The sequence below is a fragment of the Chelonus insularis genome, unplaced genomic scaffold (genome assembly GCF_013357705.1).
Source record: "Chelonus insularis isolate UGA/USDA-ARS -01 unplaced genomic scaffold, ASM1335770v1 contig_406_pilon, whole genome shotgun sequence".
In the NCBI taxonomy this organism is placed as follows: Eukaryota; Metazoa; Arthropoda; class Insecta; order Hymenoptera; family Braconidae; genus Chelonus; species Chelonus insularis.
The window spans coordinates 949111-973238 of NW_023276563.1; the positions used below are offsets into that span (position 1 = coordinate 949111).

The 24128-nt window shown below is 28.1% G+C and overlaps 1 protein-coding gene and 1 long non-coding RNA gene across 2 annotated transcripts in view; one reads left to right on the forward strand and one right to left on the reverse strand.

The window, feature by feature from the left end:
- Positions 1-13884: 13884 nt before the first annotated feature.
- On the reverse strand, positions 13885-18787 carry LOC118069226 (uncharacterized). Its single transcript, XR_004690594.1, has 3 exons — positions 18722-18787; positions 18350-18557; positions 13885-14908 (listed from the first exon to the last, which is right to left on the reverse strand). It is a non-coding gene; the product is annotated as an uncharacterized lncRNA (long non-coding RNA).
- A 181-nt stretch (positions 18788-18968) lies between these two features.
- LOC118069326 (uncharacterized) overlaps positions 18969-24128 on the forward strand; it is a 158896-nt gene continuing 153736 nt past the window's right edge. The window contains exon 1 of the mRNA XM_035087364.1: positions 18969-19530. The gene's annotated coding sequence lies outside the window, so the exon portion shown is untranslated. The remainder of the gene's footprint in view (positions 19531-24128) is intronic.

The following is a 24128-nucleotide window of genomic DNA, read 5'->3' on the forward strand; positions in this document are numbered from 1 at the left end:
TTATTAATTATCATTTCAATTACAAAGAGTATGATCAGTCAATTGCAGTTAACAATTTTTTAGTGCTCAAAATTATGAAATTGAAAATGATGAAATAATGATCTGCTAAAGTGCTTAATAATCACTTTTGAGAGAGAGAGGAGAGAGAGAGAGAGCATTCCAATAATACAGATTTCATTGGGGTGAATTTAATGGAATTAGGCTTGCATGAAGCATTAACTTCAGCTACTACTAATTTCTGATTATGACCACTATCAATTAGTCGACGTGAGCTTTCGTTCCAATAACTCGAAATTTATTCATAGCAATCGGTAATCACCAGGCTAACTGATAGAACTCATTTTCAATAAACTTACAAGCCCTAAAGTTATCATTTGTATGCATGTATTCTAGACAATATTATCAATTCATATTAATACCAAAATGCATTTTGGAAACATATTCATAGAAACTGAGGTAATTAATTAGACGTTTTCTTTAATGTTGGATTATTACTTATATATTATATTATTTTTTTGGAGTATTTTCATCATTCTGTGATAAAATAAATTTTTGTATTCACTTTGTAGTAACCTGAACTCAGAAAAATTAATTTATTAATTTATATTTATGAATGGATAATTATAACTGCTAATTTGAGACCGGAATTATTTTATAAAATTAAATATAACTTTTTTGAAATATTTTATCATAATTGAAAATATGATTGTAAATAAGAGATGTATAGTTTATTTTGATTTTTTAATTCATTAGAGTATGTTTATTAACGAGAATATATTTTAAAGAGAGAATATTGATATAGATTCCTTTGAAATATTTTCATAATTAATATCCTGACATTTTATGCGTTCGTCGTGTATATTTATCTTTGTTATATGTGTATATTGAATTATAAAACATTTATTAAAATGTTAAATTACGTTTACTAAATATTCAATAATGTATTTATTAATATATCGACTCTGAAACGTTTTTCAATAGCTGAAAATATATTTTTTTTAATCGAAAATTAATTGGAATTTTTAATTCAAGAATTTCCAACATCCATCGATAGTTTCTGCTCTAAATAGTTAATTCAGAATATCTGAGTGATATTAAACCGTTCAATGTTCTTGACAAAAATTTTAGTCTATTGAACATTGAACATGAAATAGATTTCAATTAATCCGGAAGTTAAACGTCAAGTGATATGTTCCATTGTCTTTTTGGATGATAATATAATTGGACGGAACTGTCAATATATCTCTAGAACATACGTTCTTTCCAAGTGTTGTCAATACGTTTTCATGTAAAATTGATTTTGGTAATTTATTTCCTCTCCATTTCTCAACGATAGATTGCTCACAGTTGATTTTTCAATGCTCTATCTATTGATTAATCATGAAATGAAATGACAGTGTTATTAGAAAATTCAGTTACACGTTACATTTAAATTTTTAATCCTAAAAATGGTATTTGCTGGTAAAGAATATTATAGCAGCTTGTAACAGATAATCAATGAAATTTTTCACCATCAAATGATTAAATGATTAACTTCCTTTTCAATTAAATATTTACCTATTTTTGGTTTAGCAATCATAATCGTATTTATAAGTGAAAAGAAATTAAATTCAAAATTATAATATTGAGGTCAAATATTTGAATTTCAAATGCATAAAAAATCTACTGAATAATTATTTTTGATTAATTGATTGATAACTGAATTAAATCTTTGAAATATGAACTGAAAGTAGATAAAGTGCTATACATAAAAAATAAAGTTTTTAAATTTGCTTTCACGAATGAATTTTTACTCTGAGATTTGTATAATGAATTTAAATAATAGATTTAAATTAATTCCTTGAAATCCTTTTCAATTTTTAACCATTTTTTATATAATTATGATCCATTTCACAATGTTTTTAATTCATTTTTATTATTAAAGCTTAGGGAATTGATAGATTAACATAGTGTTAAATAAACGGAGTGAATAAACATTAAAAAACTGAAGGCTTGATCATTTCATGTGATCATAACGAAGTGCATTAATGAAATCAAATTTTCAACATTGTCAGCAATGTGAAGAGCAGCTTTTCGTAGGTGTGTCAATTGTCTTATTAAGTTGATGAAGGCAATTTAAAACTAATTAGATTTAAGTAATGATCAATATTTGATTGAACTGCTTTCATCATCATCATCAGTTGATTGAATTTTTTACTTTTTATCAATTATGCAGAAAAAATTAAAAAGATTGATTCTTCATAATTTTTATATTTGGAACTGCCAATTTACAAATTCATTAAAATTCAATTTTAAGTTCAGTAATTATCTTTTAACATTTAATTGATAGCTTGATTTGATTAATCTTTTTTTTCTGATAAAATAAAAATTTTTCTATTTTTATCAAAATGATTAGATTTTATTAAATATATTTTTTGATTAATCACTTAGGAGATTTTTTTAATCAAAAATGCTGGTCACTATTGCTCCAAATATTTCTAAAATTGGATAATTAATCCAGAATGTCTGCTATTATTGAAAAACATAACATCATTCAATAAAAAATAGTATATTTCAATTTGACTTTAGAAGTTAAATTATTTTGTTGAGATAAAAACTATTTTTTTGACAATAAAGTATCCATGAAGTGTGACATATTTTTATTATTCATGTAATCATGAATCAGTATTGAATAATTAAATCTTTGTTTTCAAATAGAAGCTCATTAAAAAAAAATAACCCATGTAGGAATGTCAAGAGTGAGACAGTGATTAATTTACCTGCAACTAACAGATCAGACCAAGTTTTCTCATACAGACTAATTTATTATTTGTGTTGCTTCATCCACTGAATTTGCGGAAAAACAATTTATTAGCCTTCATATTAGCATAGAATAACTGAACGTATTACGGAAGACGTTGAAACTGTGTAGACATTGCTTCAGTTTATTCACGCTCCACGTGGCACGACTGAATTCTTCATTGCTATCGGATAGACATTGAATCAGAAGTGGTTGAATATCCGCATTTTACTCAAGGGCATTGGCTTTACAATTAGCCACTCTCTCGTTGTTGTACATGCATAAGTTGTTACGCTTCTAGATAAATATCAGCCTGGGTTATTTCGCTGTTGTGAAGAACAAATAAAAGCAAAAGATGAATGACATCGATCATATTTTATGTGTGAGAGTTTCCGGTTTCCTTTTGAACCATTTCACGATGTTGGAGATGAAATTTTTAAAACTGCATCCTCTTGAAAAGTTATTTATTTTCATATTTATTTAAACTGGGTCACAAAGTCATTTACAACATGTGATTATATTGTTCCTGTTAATTATGCGATTAAAATCATAGTAAAAATATGAAATGTATTTTATGTGTATGTAATAGGGATCGAAGGAGATGATAAAAAATAATGTCCAAAAAGAGACGATGAACGTAGCTAAGTCTATTATATTTTTGATAGTTAGTGGCAGTGGGTAGTATAAAGCTTTTATCTACCCTATTTCATTCCAATCAACTGATGTAAGTAGATTAACGGTTCGAATGCTCGCGTGCCACCGTGGATGCTATGTTATAGAGTGTAGAATGTTATTCAATACTTGTACATAATAGGGAGTGCGTAAAATTCTATTTCTAATCTTTAATAGAGACCTCACATTTATTCTATTAGAAAATTAAGCTTTCATAAATATTTCAATCAAATTTTTCCTTTTCATATAAAATTTTAATTTTAACTTTCAACCAAAATGACAGCAGGACATTAGGGTTCATTGTACAGTTCTTGGATACATTTTTTTCATACTCGTTTGAGAGAAGACCTGACCATTCAAGGTAGTATAATCAAAGGGTAGAGATATCGAATATTAAATTTACTCTATCTTTAGAAGGAACAAAGGTTGGTCTTTTTTTATATCCCACCATTGGCTCTATAATGAACTAAAAGCTCACCAATCTTTATTCCTACCAGGAATATCCATGGACATATACGTACATATTTTTTTGAAGTTGTAAAAGTATATAGTGATGGATCTGTCAGCTAGTTCATAACAAGGCATAAAACTAAAAAATAAACACTGTTTACAATGTAGTTTAACAAGGAGATAAAACACTTTGCTTTTTTCGCATATAGCGATAAACTTTGTGATGCGTGTGAAGATACCAATGAGCACGACTGACACAGAGTAAAGAATGATTATGTATGTATACATATGAACGTACATAGGTAGGAAAAGGGGAAAGGATATTATCAACTATACCGCAAGGCGTCATATATAGCGCACGCGTCGCGACGCAACCAATTCAATTTGACTCTAACGTGATTATGTTCAAATGTGAATATAGCAGGGAAGGAGCTTAAACGAGAGCTTTTTGCACCGTCTAGTTTCAACATCATCTTCCTCACACTCTGCAACGATTACATTCGCAAATTATCCCACCCATTCATTACACATAAACTATTACGAAATATTAAGTTTTTTTTAATAGTTATTAAATTTTGCTCGTGAATAATAAATCGCATTTGCCAACGAAGAATTCAGGTTTTTATTGCATCAAAACATCCTTATTATGTTATGAGGATGGCAACGTCAACAAAAATTTTTTCCAGAGCGGTAGAATTTTTTTTTAATTTTATCATGCCTTGTAAAGAAATTCAGGAATTATTGTTTTATTAGAGGTGTATTACAGAATTAATACTAAATAAATTTTCTCTTAAAAATTTTTGTTATATTTCTACTCATATAGAAATTAAATATTCTCTCTAAAAATGAATTGGCTCATCAAAAATATTATTTTTTACCAATGATAATTTTTCTTACGGGTTTAAAAGGAATGTTTAGAGTACAAATCGTCAATGTATATAAAAATATAAAAGCATTTTTTAAAATCATCCTTCAATTTACTAGATTATCTAAAGAATAATTCAGAAAATATTATTACTTTTCTAGATTCTATTTGATAGTTTAAATGTAAATTAATTAAAATTCTAATTATAAACTGATGCTATGAAAGTGTTACATTATTCTTATCTAAATGACCATCATAATTCTACCCAACGATGATTTCTTTGCTAAAAACAAAAAAAATCATTTGTTTCAATAATATTAATATATTTTTAATGTTCTCATTCAATTATGAATTATTATGCATGAAAATAGAACGTTATCATAATCTATTCTAGTAAAAGCTTAAAACGTTGCTATTACAAAAACAGAGAAAATAGAGAAGTAAGTAATGTTAATTAGCCTAATTACAATAGTATTTCCCACGAGATCAATTTCATGCTCAATGCAATCCATTGCCAATTAGTTATTATTATACATATAGATTATATACCGAATAAAATAAACTCATTTGTGTCTCTATTTTATTTATTTTACGTTTAGAGCAATTATAATTCTCTCATTACGGTTAATAAATGCCCGTTTCATACGATATGTATTCATATAACATTCAGCTCTATTATTCAAATAAAAACCTTTTCCGCAAACTCTATTCGGCTGAAATTTTTGTATTAAAGAACGTCGTAAAGGATTTAATAATATGAATTTTTTTTCATTAAGCTTTTATATTTATTCAGATAGCAATGAAACGGAAAATGTCATAGTTTAAATGAAGTGCATATTCCTGTTATCGTATGATGTACAAAGAAGATAATAAATTGCAATAAAACGGTGAATAAAATACTAGCAACGTTTAGAATACATTATTCATTTTTATTCATTACATGTAATGGGTTATTTTTTTACCATTTTTAATAAAATAAAACAATAGAGGAGAAAGTGAGCTTAATTATAACAGTTTTAGAAAAATATGAACTTTACATTTATGCACATTTATTCATTCTTCTTTGAACAACGGCATTTTTATGAAAAATTGTCGAATTTTAATGACTGAAGTGTAATTGAGAATTTTTTTCTTTATATGCAGATTCTTTCATTAAAAAAATTTTGATTGCTTTTACTATTTAATAAAAATCAAACAAAAAAATCATTTCTGAATCATTAACATACTTAGTTATTTTCAAAAATAAAAATTCCAATCATAAAATATTTTTATACACAATATAAATAAATAAATTATTTATAATATTTTTAATTTTTTAAAGAATTTTGATCGATAATTTATTTTTTCAAGTAGTTTATGAATTTCAGTTACACTGATGTACAAATAAAAAAGTATTACTCTATCAAATTTTTAATATATTTGATTTGATTGACTGAAGATTACCATTTCTTTTCCCTTTAAGTCTCTGTAATAACTTCAATCAAATATTTTATTATATGCAACAGAATGTAATCAGTTATATTTGATGGAATTCTCGTAATAACTAATTTTTTTATGATCAACCAAATAGGATATGTTCTCGCTAATCAATACATCATATTTCAACAACTAGATTTAATTCTGTGCCAATAGTTGGAGTTCATTTAGTTGGTAATATTTGTGGCTACGGAATAGTCAATCGGAAATATTTGTGGAATTGATTAGTTATCTGATCTCAATATATGCGGCTTACTTAGGGTTAATGCTATTATGAACTGAATATTGATTTTATTTATAGTATTGATAGAATTGATAGTACTAGAAAACACTAATTACTATGTATACCTCATTGTAAAGAACCATAATAATGAGTAAAATCTAACATATTTGCTTTTACACATTATATGAGTTTTATTGAACTGCTTATTTGCATTGATTTTTAATGGAAAGGTAGAATAATAATCAATCAATTATGATTATTTGATCAACCATACTAGTATTAAGAAATATGTTGTTTCCCTAGAATTATATAAACTGTTTGTGTTTATTGATTTCAAATTATAAATTATACAATAGAGATAATTATTGTCTCTATAAAGATTTAAATTTCTTAGTTAGAAGTGAACAAAAGTTGTAAAAATTAAGTAGATGGTTAATGACTGACAATTATTATTTTCAAGCAATTCATAAGTTATGAAACATAAACTTAACATTTAATATTTAACTGTAACTTTAAAACATATAATATAATACTTCTAAGATATGGCGTTTTACAGAAACTCAATAAGAATTTCTAATTGTAATTCTTGATGTATTCAAGAGATACTTGTAAATGTATTAACCCACATATTTACTCAAACATCTTATGCAAATGCCAATAACGCTCTATGATTCTCTGCTTTGCCATTAAAAAAAATACAAATAGCCCACATTCAACTCCACATTTTATCATCTAACCGTTTTATGAGATTCGTGTATAGAATTTCATAAATTTTAAATGGACTAATTGACGAAAACCTGTATTTATTTGATATTGGGTATGTCGTTATTTTTCGAACACAAAATAAATTTCGGAGTAAATTTATGAATTAACATATGTATTGTGTAATAATCGATAAATTTTAATTTTTTCATAACAATTAAACTGGAAAGTTATACTGCAGGCGATCGTACTAATAATTACGTTGCCAATATACTCGTGCACAAGATAGTGACATAAATGTATAAACCAGGAAACAAATGAATATTGATTGACTGACATCCACCAAAATCAATTATGCACTGCGATGAACAAGCACAGCACCAGAATGATGCGATAAAAATGTCCTGCTAGAATTACGAATGCTGTTATCTATGCTACCATTGATTTAGGACAAGTCAGGGTGAGATGGTCTCTGGGTCAAAATGATCTATACCTAACCATTGTAAATATTCATCAATAAATATATTTTTCGTGGAAATACTTTCCTCAATAGATGAAAAATTAAATCACGAATAATACTGACAAGAAAAAGGCAATTAAAACAAAAGGTCTTTGATTTTGATTTTTCCAGTTTTTTATGCCATGTTGGAAATATTTAAGAAGCAAAATTAGCATCGTGTTGAGAATAAGTTGAAGATCAATAGCAAGTGAAACAGAAATTACTGAACATAAAGTAAAAATTATTGTTAATAAGACAATAATTGAATCAATGACAAGCAATTAATTGTGTTGTATTTAATCAATTGAGTTTACAGCACAGGTTAACTTCAATTCACCTACAATGTGATGGTGATTTGTATCTGGAAAAATTTTTACGGTTTCATTTGTTAAAGAGAAGCAATTAAAAGTAAAACAAATTTTTATTGCTGGTTTATGTGAAAATTTATTATTAATCAATCAACCTATAACTAGATTAATCACTTTTAATTCAATTTTGAATTTTGAACTTTACCAATCGATTTTATAAATTTATGGATTTCCGACTATTATTCATCATGTCCATATTTCACTCCGGAAAGAAGCAGCGAAAAGCAACATTTTTATAAACACTGTATTCAGAGTGTGGCTTTTAAACGGCTATATAAAAAACATCGACCAACACTTTATCTGATAGATTTGTGATCGTCATTGGCAATAAGTAATAGTTACCTCCATCATGTTTTTAAACATCAATATTTATTATAATCATTTTTTAACAAAATATTTAGCACTGAGTCTGGTTATGACATTGTTTCATTAAACATAAAATATATGATATGAGTTGATCATAAATTGTGAGAGAAAATTAAAACTCTATTATCATGAGCAACCCAATGTACGTTATTTTTCTTCATAAATTTATAAATTTTAATACTAAAATCCAAACCTCAATGAACAGATTTTTGTGATCCTTTTTATTAAATCAATTCTTTTATAGAAAAGAAATTGATTATTATGATAAAATATCATTTAAAAATGGAATAAAATATGTGAGGTTCATTTAATTAATTGAAATTAATCAATGAGCTTTCAATTTAGATTAATATACGACAATGCATTTAGATTAGCATTATATATGCTCACGGGCACTCTTTGAAAAACAATAATGTAATGATAAATGCGTTGGTGTGGAATTTATAATGGATTTACATTAAATTTAAATTATTACAATAATTATTCTAAATTGCTTTAAATTAAATTATAAAAAGTAACCATCACTTTATGTAATGCATATTTTGTTACTTTAATAGATCAAACATTAGAGTCTGTTTCAAAAGCAACAGAAAGACATTGCTCGTCCACATGGAAACAAGTTTTTTCTAGATATTTCAAGAGATTTTTAATTGATAAAAGATTTTCATCAAGAGCAAAAGAATATAGTCTGTACACCATGTACATCGATCAAAGTCTCTGCTTATGAATTATATATAATAGATGCATTTAATAAATTATTTAATCTTTTTTTGTGGCTGATCACTATCGTAGCAGAAATTTTTTTACAGTTCAATCGTTGGTCCTTTATCGTCTGTATTCCATTTACATATTTGTCGCCCAAAAATTTCAATCGGCCTTTTAATGCCACTTTTATTCCATATTCTATGATCAATGAACAAAAAATTTCGAAATTTTGTCTGCAGTTAAAATGATATGGGTGGTGAAAAGTCTACCTCTGGGGAATGGAGCTATACTTCCGATTTAGTTGAAAATAATATTGGGTTTGAAACTTTAATATTAAATTTTTTATTGAAATATTGACGTGAAAAGAAATTTAAAAAACAAATTTTATATTTCAATATGATAAATCTTGCTATCTTAACACTCTCAAAAATCCATGTAAAATAATATCAAAACCATACTCATAAACTTTTTGACAATAAATATATAGAATGAATCTGAAAGAAAAAAAAATATGAATTAAAAACCACAGTATTTACTGTAAGCGATGAATAAACGACAAAACATTGCTTTTAATTAAATAATTAATCCCAGGAGTCATGTTTATTTTTTAAATGACTGATTATTAACTCTAGATTGCATTAATGAAGAATAAAAATAACAGGAACAGGATTTGTATCTACAGCTATATGATTTTTTACTCCATGATCTCCGTTAAACAAATAACTACCACTGAATTGCATGTAGCATGATGTATATCTCAAGATAAAAAAATATTTCAATTTCCAACATGTTTACAGTGCTTTATCCTTCCTATTTCATCTTTTCAATGTGTCACAAGCTATTACAACAACAGATTATAATAACTCTTAATTTCTATGATTTATCATTCATGAATTATCAACCAGAATAAGATGAGGTAATCAATTTCATTACATTGAAAATTTTAAGCTCCTATCATCTCACCATTTTCATTAATGATAATTAATTATCACTTATTAGAGCCGTTATGTGTACGGACAATAAATATCAAGCCATCAGGTAATAATAATTGATGAATAAGAGCGTAATCAGTGATATTTAATAGGACTATAACGATAAATATTTTTAGATATGATTTCAAATGATTCTACAATAGAATGTATATGTTAGCTCTAATCGATTCGTCATATCTCTACATGGCTTAACCTGTCGTCACACCAATAGTTAATTATAACTTAGCTGGTAATATTTGTGGCCTAGATAATAGTTCATCGGAAATATTTGTGGAATTGATTAGTTACAAATTTTAATGCCTATAGATAATATATATCATGCTGAAGTACCCAAGGTTAATCGGACAAATTTTTGCGCGGGTCATGTCACGAGGGAACTACGAAAGTAGGATAGTTAGGAATACTTGAGTAGAAATTTAATTTGAAGGATGGAAAAATGTGGAGGCGATTCATTCATTGGCTATAATTATAGTTGAACTTATCAGCTAGAAATAATTATAGTCAACTTTGGTGAAACTTTAAGATAAAATTCATCTTTTAATGATGGAATAAAATTTTTCAGGGTTTGAAATACCATAAATAATTTACTCTATAATGAATTTTATTTTAAACATTTAGTTTGTAAGATATAAGGATATATCTTATATTTAAATAGATCGCGGAAAATTGATATAAGCTTGGAATGATAGATTCCAAAGCAAACTCCGAGCATTTTGAAGGAAATGAAGACATCTGAAGAATGTATGCTTCAATTTTTAGCTTGATCTAAAATTTTAAACAATCTATATCGATTTTTTTATGCGTTAATAATTCCAGACCAGTGCAGAACAGGTGAATGTAACATTTAGATTTTATTAATTCCACGCAACAGAAAAAATTACCGGAAAGAGGATATTAGAGCAGATGGAAGGTTAAGATTTTTTATGCAGTTTTTTAAACACTTGAAGAATGTAAATTTAATAATCGAATTTCTATTTCAATTGTCTATATTATTACTTATCAGTTATTGTGCTCCACTCTCTACATCATCATTCGTCAATCTAAATTTGGATTAATTAACAATCAAACATTGATTGCATAGATCATAGTAGATTTCATTGAAGAGATACTCATCAACTCCTTGCTATTATCAGGTATCTAAAGAAACAGTTTAATTGCTGGTGAATTTAAGAAACATACCCAAAAGTTCAAAAATACTATTTCAGATTTTTATTCCGTTTTAAACATTGAAAGTGTTTTTTATATATAACTAATGCTTTTACATTTTATATGCAGATTACTCTCCTTAACTTCTTTGCTCTTCTATTTCTAGTACTCTACAACCACTACATTAGTAATTACGTCGCGTTCATATTTATCTCACTCCCTTAAACATTTATCTATTTCATGATACAATTTACAACGTAAGTTTTTCTTAGCTGACAATTTTTTTTACTTTATTTTTAACAGCTAATAAAATAATATTAATTACTTATTTGATTAAGCATCGAATTTTTTCAAATAAATATGTATGAAATAATTCTAGCAATAATTATTAATTAAAGGTATTTATTTAATGTATTAATATCATTCCAATTCAAAAGACTATTGTTCGTAGCATTCGTTTTTAGTATTAAATATTTTCTGAAAGCATTGAAAGCTTCAACAAATAATAATTAATAATTATTTAATGCAAATTTTTGTAAATATTCAAATAATTCATACTTGACAATTTATTCCAATTATAAATCCACATAAATAATGAAGGATTTCATTAATCAGCTTTTCTTTAATTCATGAATAGCGATTTAAAATGTAATCAATACTTAATGAATTTTTTTATTCAAATTGTAAAATTCATATGAAAATCTTTAAATTATTTAAAAGGTTTGTGATTGAATTTCATTGAAAAAAATGTGAAGGGTAAATTAATTCACGAGCTCACATATTGAAAAAAAATTTCAATTTAATTAACTTACATCATTTTGGTTTGATTAATGATAAACGTAGAAATCATAAAAGAAAATTTAACACTGATAATCAATGAATAGTTATTTTTTTTTATGCACACGATATCGGACAATTACAGTGTACGCAATATTATTGATATCCACATAGCACATTTTCTACAACACGAGATAGTGACATAAATGTATGAGCCAGGAAACAAATGAATATTGATGGACAGGCGGACACTAAAATCAATTATGCGCAACAAGGAACAAGTACGGAAGTAAAGTGACGCGATAAAAATGTCCAGGATAAAAAAAATGCTCTCATGTGTGTTAACTGGTACTGACCCATATCACTTGTCTTGGCTTACATCATGTCCATGACTATATACAATGAGATTTTTCTACATGATGGGATGCCTAGGTTCATGTCAATCTCCTGTTTAAATGAATGTTAACTGTCTATTTTTTTACACGATATTTTTTTTTATTGATACACTGCTTTTGATTTTGCGCTGCGAAAGAGATTCAGGCAAAATGCATGAAGTTTTTATCTAAAATGATTTTCGTTTGGTTGAAAAACTTTTTTCACTTCAATTCGATGATATTTGAAAAGATGTTATATGAATGTTTTCATTGGAATTTTTTTGGAAATTCTACTCAATGTTTTTTTAAGGGTGTCAACATTCATCTACTGAATAGAAAGGAGATCGTGCAGACTAGTTATTTAAAATCGATGCTTCTGAATTGGAAATTTTAGTACTGGATACTATGATAAAGTATTCCTTTTTTTCAATATTCATGAACATTTTTAAAATGTTTCTATGATCTTCAGAACTTTTATTAAAAATTTTCATTTAAAAAGAATAATAAAAAAAATCTGAAACTGCAATAAAAGTAACCGCATAAAAGTCATTTTGTCAATAGTAAAGCACAAAATAATTACCAACAGCTATATAGCACATAACACCATTCTAAATACCAAGTACTTAGCAAAGAGTACTTAGAAAATAGCTGAATAATATTACAATAATCTATTATCACGGTTGAGTTATTGTTGAAAGGGGTTTATCTTTAAATACAGAAGAAAATGGGCTAATTAAGCAGTGTATAAATGAATACAGGATGTAATCTTTGAGGTAGCTATGAAAAATAATAAACTCGACAGGTGGTTGAGGTGACCAGAAGGTCCTGGTCATGTTAGTCAGACCGCCTACTAGAGTGACAAAGTGGCAGCATGCACCAGTTGTGTTTCCATAGTGTTGAAATAACTACTTAGCTTTGCAAAAGAATTATATATTGACTAAGCTAGCAGCCACTTCTATATAGGGGTTAATGACTGACATTTTTTCAAATGAACTGTTATTCTACTTGCATTTAAACCTTCATTTTCTACAAAGTGTAAATACTAATTAATCTTGATCTCCAACAGGATTTATTTGCAGTAAAATAATAAAGATTGATTTCTACTGTAAACACACTAATCAAATTTGATAAATTTATTTTATGAATATTATTTAATTGAAATTTAATATTTTTGAATACTTTGTAAAAGGCAGAAGAATTTTTTGATAATCATCATCATTATTGTTAATTACAGAAGTTGAATAATCAATTTATTTGCTTGATTGATAATAATTTAAATTAATTTACTGAAAGGTTATTTATTGTAAATAACACTGAAAATTTATGTAATTAATTTTAAATAAATTTTTAATGATGAAAAATAAATTTTATTTAAACAAAAAAACAATATTTCATTCAACAAAAAGCAACTGATTCTTACTGCAATGCGAACGAAAAATTGGGACGACATTATTTTATGTAAAAGTTGCTCTATTTCTACGACCCTCGTGAATTTAACTCTCGGAAAAAAGTACACGATGGAGCGATGTAACTTTTTTATGATCTAATTTAAAAAGTATCAGATTCGATGTGTAACTTTTCCATAATACGACTGCACTCTTTCTGTTTTTATTTAACACTGTTGAGAGGATTACTGAAAAATTTTTTCCTATTCACGTACTTAAAACTTAAATTGAAAAAGAAATGAAAAAATAGCTACATAGTAAGTACCCGAAATAATGACCACATCTGCTGTATTCTATTCTACACTACAAACGGATGTACAGAGTGCAGTAAAAGTGCAGTGGGTTATTTAACTTTTATTTACCATAACTGGCCACGAGTTTTGCTGGATCAATTACAATTAACTGTTTCCTTTTCATTAATGTATACATATGTACACTATCATATCCAATGCATTATAGCAACAGTAATTAGGCCAAACTAACAGGAAGATTTGCGATTATTTTTCATTAAAGGAATTTTAGCAATTTCTTTTTTTTATTAATCCATCTTCAATTAAGCCTTTTTATAGTTTCCGATGAGTTTTTCCGGTTGGACGATATTGCTCCGAGGGTTCATTCTATTAAATAAGGAGTAAAATACCTATACCACGGAATTACGAGTCACTCGTTTACTTGCTTGGCATATTCGCTTATTATGCTTTCGTACTCAGCTCTGCCCAAACAAGCCTGTGCTGCTTCTTGTGGCAAAAGAGCTAACAAAGATAGAGACAGGAATACATTGGCCCAAGAGATAGTATTCTCCCTCGTTCTCCTCTTGCTCTTCTTCCTCTGTTTCCAGACTCGATTTCACGACGATGATAGCGCTTGACGATGCGAAAGAAGCTGGGAAAATTGAGAATTAGCATTATCCAGTTTTCCGATGCATAACTACATACCCATATATAGATGTAGGTATGCCTATTTATACTGTCTGCCGAAACGTATTCATCATTGTTCAATCCCTTTTCAACGTTGCAAAGTTGCTTTTATTTGCTTATTTATCAAACTTTGTTAATTGGTGGATGCAACTCTGGAAATAAATATTGTAAATAAAGTGCTGAGTCATTTGTGTTGGGTTCATTGTTTGACAGGTTTTGGTAAAAATGGTTGAAGGGCAAAATTCTATGGGTGAGATTGAAATTTTTGGTTACATTCTATTTTTAATACTATGAAAGTCAAATTGAGAAGAATATTGAAGTATGAAAAGGTTTAATTTTTTTAAATTTTTGAATTGACTTTTTTGCTAGTGGTATTTTGTTTTTATTTCAAAAAGTTACAAAAAAAGATTTGTTGAAAGTTTTTGTTCTTTTGTTTAATCAAAAACCATTGCTTCTGGTATTTGAAGTTGAAAAATTATAAATTATTTGATGTTTCTTTTTATTTATGTTATTTTATAAACTGAGGAAAAAATTATTTTTATTCAGTTTAATGAATAAATTGTAATAATTAGAAAATAATTAATTTCCTTTCCTTCTTTCAAAACTAGTTGGAAATTGATCTATACAATTTTGGGTAAACTTTGATATTTTACCATCTAAAATAGACTTGATATATTAACTAATAAATTCTATTCAGAAATTATGCTAAACGATAGTTTGATAAGTATTCAATTTCATTTTGCCAATCATACAAATTACATTGTGTGGAATATTAGTTTACATGTATGAATTACTTTTGAATAAAAAGCATGTTTTGAAAACAATGTTGTTTTGACTCACTGTTACTATATTGAATTTAAGTGACAACCTAAATTTTCTATTTTCATATTTTATACCAAAAATTTAATTTACAACAAACAAATAAACAATATTATCTTTACATCAAATAAGAGAATAGGTCAGCAATTTTGGTCTTTTGTTAGCAAAATTTATTTTTATCTGATTACTGATTTTAATTTATTAGACTGTTGATTTATATTAAAGTATAATTTTTCAATTTAATATCAACAGATGAAAAAATATCTAATTAAAAAGCAGAATTTTTTTTTATTTTCCATAATAATTACTTTAGTTATGAACGAGTTTAATCATTGAAAATAATTACAAGAACTGTAATGAATGATGGTAGGATAATATTGTCTTTTATATATGTATGTCAAGAATTTTCCAAGCTTGAACATCGCCTGTTATCAATTTTTAATGAATGGCCGAGATGCCTATGAAGCACTACCGTTAAGCAACCACTTGAAAGTCTAGTGGAAAGCCTCTTTTGATTTTTTTCAGAGCTGTCATCAGTTTTTTTTTATAAATCCTAAAGGGACTAATCCAATAAGCATCACTTATGAATAAAATATTACATCCATGCTAACAATAATAAAATTAAAACCATCATTATAATAATTATTATAATCCTCAAGCAATAACAGTAAAAAATGAAAGACTTCGAGTTTGATAAGAAATAGAATTAAGGGCAAAAATTTCTGTTCTAAACGGATACATATGTTCCAGATGGATAAATATAGTCCAACATTGGTACACTTAAAGTTGTTTAATTCAAAAATAATACACCTAACCATCTAGACTGCTATTCAAGTATGGATATTCTTCTTCGTTATGACTAGACGAATAATGTTAGTGTTAAAAAAAAAGTAATCGATAAACGAGCTGGGATGAAGGCCATCATCAAGTGCACTTTGAATACGACGACACGCTAAGATTCTCCAGGAAGGAAGGAGCGTGACTGAACTTAAATACTTCGAATTTATTTGCAAAGGTAAGTTCGCATAAAAAATGGAAGTATAAAATCTTTCAAGAGATAGGAAGGTAGGTATAATGAAATCGAACTTCACAGAAGATTCTTTGAAGAGAGAGAACCAGTAAAAGAGAGAGAAAGAGGCCAGAGAAATTCTCTCGTCAGGTCATTGAGGTTGAGTATATGTACATTTAACATTTAGTTAGCTAATACATATGTACTTAATACGTTTATATGTATATACTGAGCACGGGGCGCATATATATTCATAAGCTTGGGTATTTAATCATACATCCAGGATGGAGTGCACGCAAGAGCCGAATCTCGAAAAGAGAGAAACAATTAACCTGAAGAAGGTAATGATCCTCCCTCCGGGGACCAATAAGCCACGCGAGAAATTTCCATGAAAATTTCCATATGGCGTTGATGCGCTCTAAATTACTCGGGTGAATTAATTGCGCTGATTTAATAGACGTTTAGGAATATGGAAAGAGAAGACCAGATAAGAGAGAAGACGCATGGAGAAGCGTCATATAAACACGCACAGGAGGTGGTCTTGATTCGAGCCAAGACTCCCCGGGCAGTGTTTAAACAATGCTCAAGATTCAAGACTCTTTTCGAGCCCGGGAGTATCCTCAGAAAGATCATGGTAAATTGTAAAAAAAAATTGCTAAGGAATATCGTGTTTATTTATTGAAACAAGCTCCAGATGTGAACTTCTGGCCTGACGATCCACCGGATATGAGCGTGTTAAACATTGTGTAAACAGTTTTACAGTTTACAAGAATCAACCAAGAAATTAACCTCGAGTAGAAAAAAAGAAACAAGTTGAATAATAATAAACATTATTATTCTTGACTATGCATTGAAACTGTTTTATGCAAAGGATACTCGAAACAGAATAATACTTGTCATGTTGGTTTAAATTTTAAGTCATTTTGTATAAATATTATTTCATACTTGGATTCAATTCATTTATGCTTTTTTTATAAATTATCCTGACTTTACTTTTATGATATACATTGTTAATTTTTAAAAACGAATGTTTTAATGTCTTGACTTTTGGAGATGATTCATTTAAATTTGTTAGCAGAAAAATTGTAAAAATGGAAATGAAGATATTTTATGATTTACTAGAGTGAATAAAAAATGTCACTGAAAAAATTACTAAGAATATTTAGCAATTTTCGTCATTTCTAAGATTTTTTAAGGTTTAATAAAATTTTTCTATTGTATTCTATAACTCATAAACTTGTTGAAAACGCTATTATCAAAGAGTATCATAAAATTTTTATATCGAATCCCTTTTTTCAATGTTATTTCAACAAATATTGACTGTTATATCTTTTACTTTACGTTTATAATAAAAGTTTATGAAATTTTCATTTTCCCATAAAAATAGCATAAAAGAATATTGTTTATAAAAATTAAGCAAACAATCTAAGATGATTGCTCAAAAATAGATATCAATAATCTACAATCATAACCTTTTCAATTACGTCACTTGCACTGTTACAGTCATTTAGACTATTATTTATTACAATAAGAATTCAATAAATTATCATCAAGATTCAAACTCAAATAATCATTGATTAATTGAAAAATTTAAATTACCATTCAATCTAGCAAATTGAAGTAAATAAAGTTAGTTTGATTGATAAATAAACCTTTGACATACCTAAAAAAAAAATAGATAATTAATGTAAAATAATAACCTTCATTACTAAAGAAATGAGGATTAAAAATTTGATAAAATAACGTGTAATATGTCATAACCTACCTTCCGTATCTCCTTATATCTCTAATTCACCCAACCTCATTTCCAACAATTACATCTGCTGTCTAATCAAGCCTTCATTCGAAAAAAAAGTCTCATTTTTCATCACAATAAAACCTTTCTTACTCTAAAAATACATAACTTATTTTTCTCAACGTACATCACGTTGTACCTTGAGCCCAGATTATAAATCGAGCAAGGATTGAAGCACCTGAAACATTATAATAATAAAAAAGAAATAATAAGAAACTGGCTGTATAATTATCCGAAAAAGTAGGTAGTCCAGAGACGGAGAAGAACAAAGTGAGATGGAGATAAAAGCATTGCCTGAAGGACGAAGGACCTTTAGTTGAAGCCACGCGATAGAATCCTTACCTTATACACATGCTCTTCCTTTTCCTTTCGCTGCTCTGTTTGGCTGCTTGAATACTTTGTACATCGCCACGAAAAAGTGTGCGGCGTCGATTCTCGGCATCTTCGGAGTAGCACCTTCAAGGATCGGTTAATTCCGTTAGTTCCCGACAGTTTTCGGGCTTTGTGTCGTCTGCGAACATCGCAAGATGGCGGCGGCGTCGGCGTAAGGGGATTGGCCGAAACACGCTCGCATCAGTCGCCTCTTGGGCCTCGCAGCGGGTGGATTTACGCTCGTCTGTACCGGCTATTAAACGCACGTTACGATTAAAACATTGCCACTGACCAACAGAAATGGCCGCCGTACCGGGTTAAAAATACCGCGATAGTTTTTATTGCTCGATAAACCAGTGAATTTATCTACTTATTATTTTATAGCCTCAATCAGTAGACGCTTTAGTTTGTCGCGTACCCTTTACATGGATGTTACTGTTAATAAATAAATACGTTCAATTAAAGTCGAGTAAGTAGCGTGTGTGTCGTGATTTTCCGTTACTTATGTCTCTTCTTTAATTCGTGGAATATATACACAAGAAAGAAAGTTTAAAAAATTATTGTAATACATATACAAATATACAAATTTTTTGTAAACTTGGGTGAAGAGTGCCGTGCGATTAGAGTGCATTCTAGTGTTCCCTGTGTGTGTCACGCTAAGCCATTTTTAAGTTTTTATTCCTGAGGATTTTTTACTGTGAACCTGAACGTTGGATTAAACGATTTTCGCGCTTGTGAGAATCTCTGCCAACCGAAGATTTTATTGTGCTCAACAATTGGTAAGTTTCAAATGATTTTTATTTGTTAAGATCGATTAAATGAACCGCTAAAAGATATTGGAGTAATTATATATAATATGGAGCTTGTAATTAATTATAACTATCATAATTGAAACTAATCTCTAATTTTCGCAAATTGTCGATCTTCTGGGTTGTGTTCATCTATTGGTCTTACCCTATTATGTTTTTATTCTCTCAAGTGTTGGTCCATTAGGGGAGTTTGCAGTCTAGTATTGCTATATATAGATGAGAATGAGGGGGTGGGAAAGGGGGTGTATGGAGTTTAGTGAGAGGATGAATAAGTTTTGTTGTCACAAATCACAACTCTGGGGGTTTTGTGTGGTTCGAGAGTGACTCGTACGTTTCAGCGTATCCTGGAATACACCACGACGATCGGTGATGACGATAAAAACGTACATGACGAAGGTTAAATGTTTGAACAGAGTAAGAAGTATGGAGGGTTCTAATGTTGTCCGAGGGACAGTTTAATGGAACGTATGTTTATTTAAAAAGTAACTAAATATCATGGGATATTTTGCACGTAAATGAATTATAAATAATAGATAAATATTTATTTGGATTCACTATTTATATAGTTTCACACAAAGACATAATACATATATTCTTATTATTTCATTATTTCATTATTATTGAATTTTTCGATCTAATTTTAATCGTTGAAATCAGCTAAACTTCTAAGCAATCAAAGTTATCTATTGATTCTCAGAAATGAATGAATTTAAAACTAGTTATGACGAAATATTAGATCGTTTGTATTGCATTTATTTGAAATGAAATTTGCTAAATGTTTACCAAATCAAGTTGAAAATATTCATCAATATGCGAATATAACATTTCTTGATGTAAACACTGCGCTCGTATACCTTCAACTGTTTTTCTGTTTATTTACTTTTCATTCTCATTCCTAGAATCAAGGTACTCGTGAGTTCTTCGTAATTTCTCTATCATCATTCGTCTTTGAAAACATTTGTTGATCTAATTGAATTCCTGGAAATCAGTTTGAATATTAGAATATTCGAAATTCTTTTTGAATCATTTATTAGCACTCAAAGTAAATGTAAAAAGAACTTTAACTGTAATTTATCATAATTAAAAACTTTTTAAGATATTATTTTCTCGTAAAGTTGAATAATAGAATTGGAGTTAAAATAGTGTAGTGTTGAATAAAAGATATTTAGGGAAACAATTGGAAATAAATTTTCGGAGTAATGAGATTATTTTTGGAGCAATGTTTTTGTAAAACAATATTTGATCGTGTAATTAAAATATCATAGTCTTTTTGCAACAATCTAATAGTTTGCCCATTGGATAACATGTTTTTCCGATTTTACTTTTATCACGAGCCGGATCCAGTTAACCCCTGCGTGAAATGAGGGAGAGGGATATTCGATTGGATAAAACGATAAAGCTATGACGAGAGTTGTTTCATGCAAATGGCCAGGAGAATCCATATGTGTATGTGTATATATGTATATGAGAGTTGATTGCTGCTGCTCTGCTACTAAACCACTGTGTCGTGGCTACTGCCTCATTTGACCATAGATATACTGAATACTAAATAAAAAACCTCTTTTACCCAACAAAACTCGACAGCGAGAGGCAAAGTGGATGTGTAAAATGAAGCGATTCCTCATGCATTAATGAGCCGCTATCGATAATTTGCTTTTCACATCGTATCAACATCGCTTCACTTTGTGAATCCAAAAATCTCAAGACAATTAACTCGTTACTTTGCTAGAAAAGGTTTAGGAAAAAATTTTAAAAGAGTCGTGACAGGTTCAGAACCCCCTCAAATTTTTTAAACTCCCTAAAGCCATTGAGATTTTTTTATAGAACGTCTTGGAAGTCATAGGGGAGAGGCCAGATGAGATTTAGGGTGTCGACTAGTGACAAGGGTAGTCTCGCGGGATGCAAAGAATAAAAAGAATAATGTGTGCATAGCCGTGCTTGTCACGTTTAAATGCAAACTGTGAATAGGATTTAGTTTGGTTATATATACTTGTATTAATGTGATTGTATAACAATAGAGTGATGAGAAGTAAAGAAAATGTGCTTTTATTATTTAAATTAAGACTAAAACCAGAGTTATCTCATTTTAAAATACCAGTGGGATTGAGAAATCAATTTTTTATCAGCTTTCAATCTTATTTAAATATTTATCAATTAAACGAAATGAAAAAATTGGTTTTTCAATTATTTATTCTTTCAAACAGATATTATTCTTAATAGATTTAAAATTATATACAATTTTTTCATCAAAACTCAATATTAAATTCCAATATGAAATTTGAGTTTTAAAAAAATGAATAAATTAAAAAACTCTGAAACTAATAAAGTCTTTTCTACATTTATTTATAATGTTTCAATGCATACAACAGCGTGAATTGTTATCAAAGTGATTGCGGAACAATAGAGTAGGAAAAGTGAAGGAAAATTAATTTCAAAGAGAAATTGTATGTGAATTTTCATTAACAGTAGATAGAAGGAGAGAAGTATGCAAAGCAAAAATAAATGACTGTTGTACTACTCTATTGTGTTGTAATTAAATATCCTTTAGTATATGTGTAGACTACGTGTAATTTAATACAGAGTTTATATAGACGTTGTCTTTATTTGTGGCTTCAACTTACTCACTTCAATCGTGCAACTAAACTTTTTTTTGCCCCCGATAAAGTCACTTCTCCATTCTTTAATAGACCTAAAACTTTAGCAACTGTCGTGGCTAAAAGTTTACTCTCGTCCAAATGTGTACCACACTGCTATCACGGCATCTTCAAGTTAACTGATTGCAATGAATTTTTTTCTCATTTCTTTATATAAATTCTTGATAACTCTATTTTATTCTTTAAATTCCCTTTTTTTTATTTTGATTAATTAATTCATCAATTTATTTTAGTAATTAATTTTTGTAATTTCTCTAGTATAATATTTATTTAATCATAATAATTTTCATTTCATTTTTGATATATTGAATGATTTTAAAATAATTTATTAACACTTGATAACTAGTTTTATGAATTGAACTTCAATAAAATGTTTATATTTAAACTGTAAATAAAGTTTTCTGACCTTTCAAACTAGAGTTGCAATCAGAAAATCTCGATGAATAATAAATATTTTTGAATTCAACTTTGTCTACATGCGGAGTAGAGTTCATTTAACTTGCCTAGGGCAAATTAAAAATGAAAAAAAGAATTCCAAGAATGAAGTTCATTAATAAGGAACAAACTATATAGTCTTTATTATTATCTAGGGCACTATCGATTACCGTGACTTTTTCACACTTATCTTTTGTAAGCTGATGCCTTTTAGACTTTGCTTACATTAAAGAGGTAAAGCTTTACTCTGTTTTCACTCAATTAATTAAACCTTTGCAGAGTTTAAAATTAATGACAATAATAATCGAATGGATTTTATTGTTCAATTGATGAATAAAATTTTTACATAGAAAAATTGATTGTATTGAGCTTAATAGTATTTACATTAATTTTTCAATAAATTTAAAGGTTTTGTTATATTAATATTTATTATTGTTTCAATATATATATAACTGTTTCAAATTTAATTATACATTGAAATTAAATCCCAGGCTTTATGTGTTTATTGAATAAAAACATTTTTTAATGTATTATTTTATCAAGCTTTATGAATTTAAAGAATTTTATTTATTTAACCTTTATGCATGGTTTTTAATTTGTAAATGATTACTTTGAAGTTTTTCATATTTTACATATTTTATAAATTTGTACAAAATTCAAGTTGCACGTAAAAATTTTAATAAATTATGTTAAGTAAAGTACCTTTAATTGTTAAAATTGGATTAATTTGTATAGAATTTTTTAAATTTAAATTTATGTAAATATTCATATTTTTCTACTAAAATTAAAGTTCTTTAATTAAAAACGATATTCAGTATTCATGGATTACAAAAAAGTATTAATATTATTGATCCTTTTATGTCATGAATATTACAATTTTTCATTTTAGAAATATCTTTTTTATGAATAATAATTCAAATAGATATAAAATGTATATATAAATACTCTTCAATGGGAGGAGGGACATTTGCCTCTTTGTATAGGCACAATCAGCAAGTCTGAAATAGGTCAAAGTGTATTTTTGGTAGACAATCAGCTCTCATTCATATAATTAGTAGTTTGAGGTCATCAACAGTTGAACTTGGTATTCAAGTCGAGAGCATATCTGTCAAATGATAGTCAAACTAGCTAGGTATTGTTCGGTGCATTTGGCATAGAGAAACGTCGTGAGAATTGAGCTACTATATGTACATACACATGAGAGTATATAGGTTAGTGCACATAGCACTGCGTGTGACCGATAGTTGTCCAATATATTCCAAATGAATCGATTCCCCAAGTCGCATGAGATACAGAGAGTCTAGGTTGTTCTTGGAATGAAATGAGGTCTTGGTTTCCATCATATCCCCCGTTTATTATTTCTCTTTTCTCTCAACTAAAACTCAGTACATGTTGGAATAGTTGCAGTGAAGAGAGTTTCTATTAACTATTTCGTTGTTGAATATTCTTTTCCGATCTTCTTCTATATTCTCTGGTAAT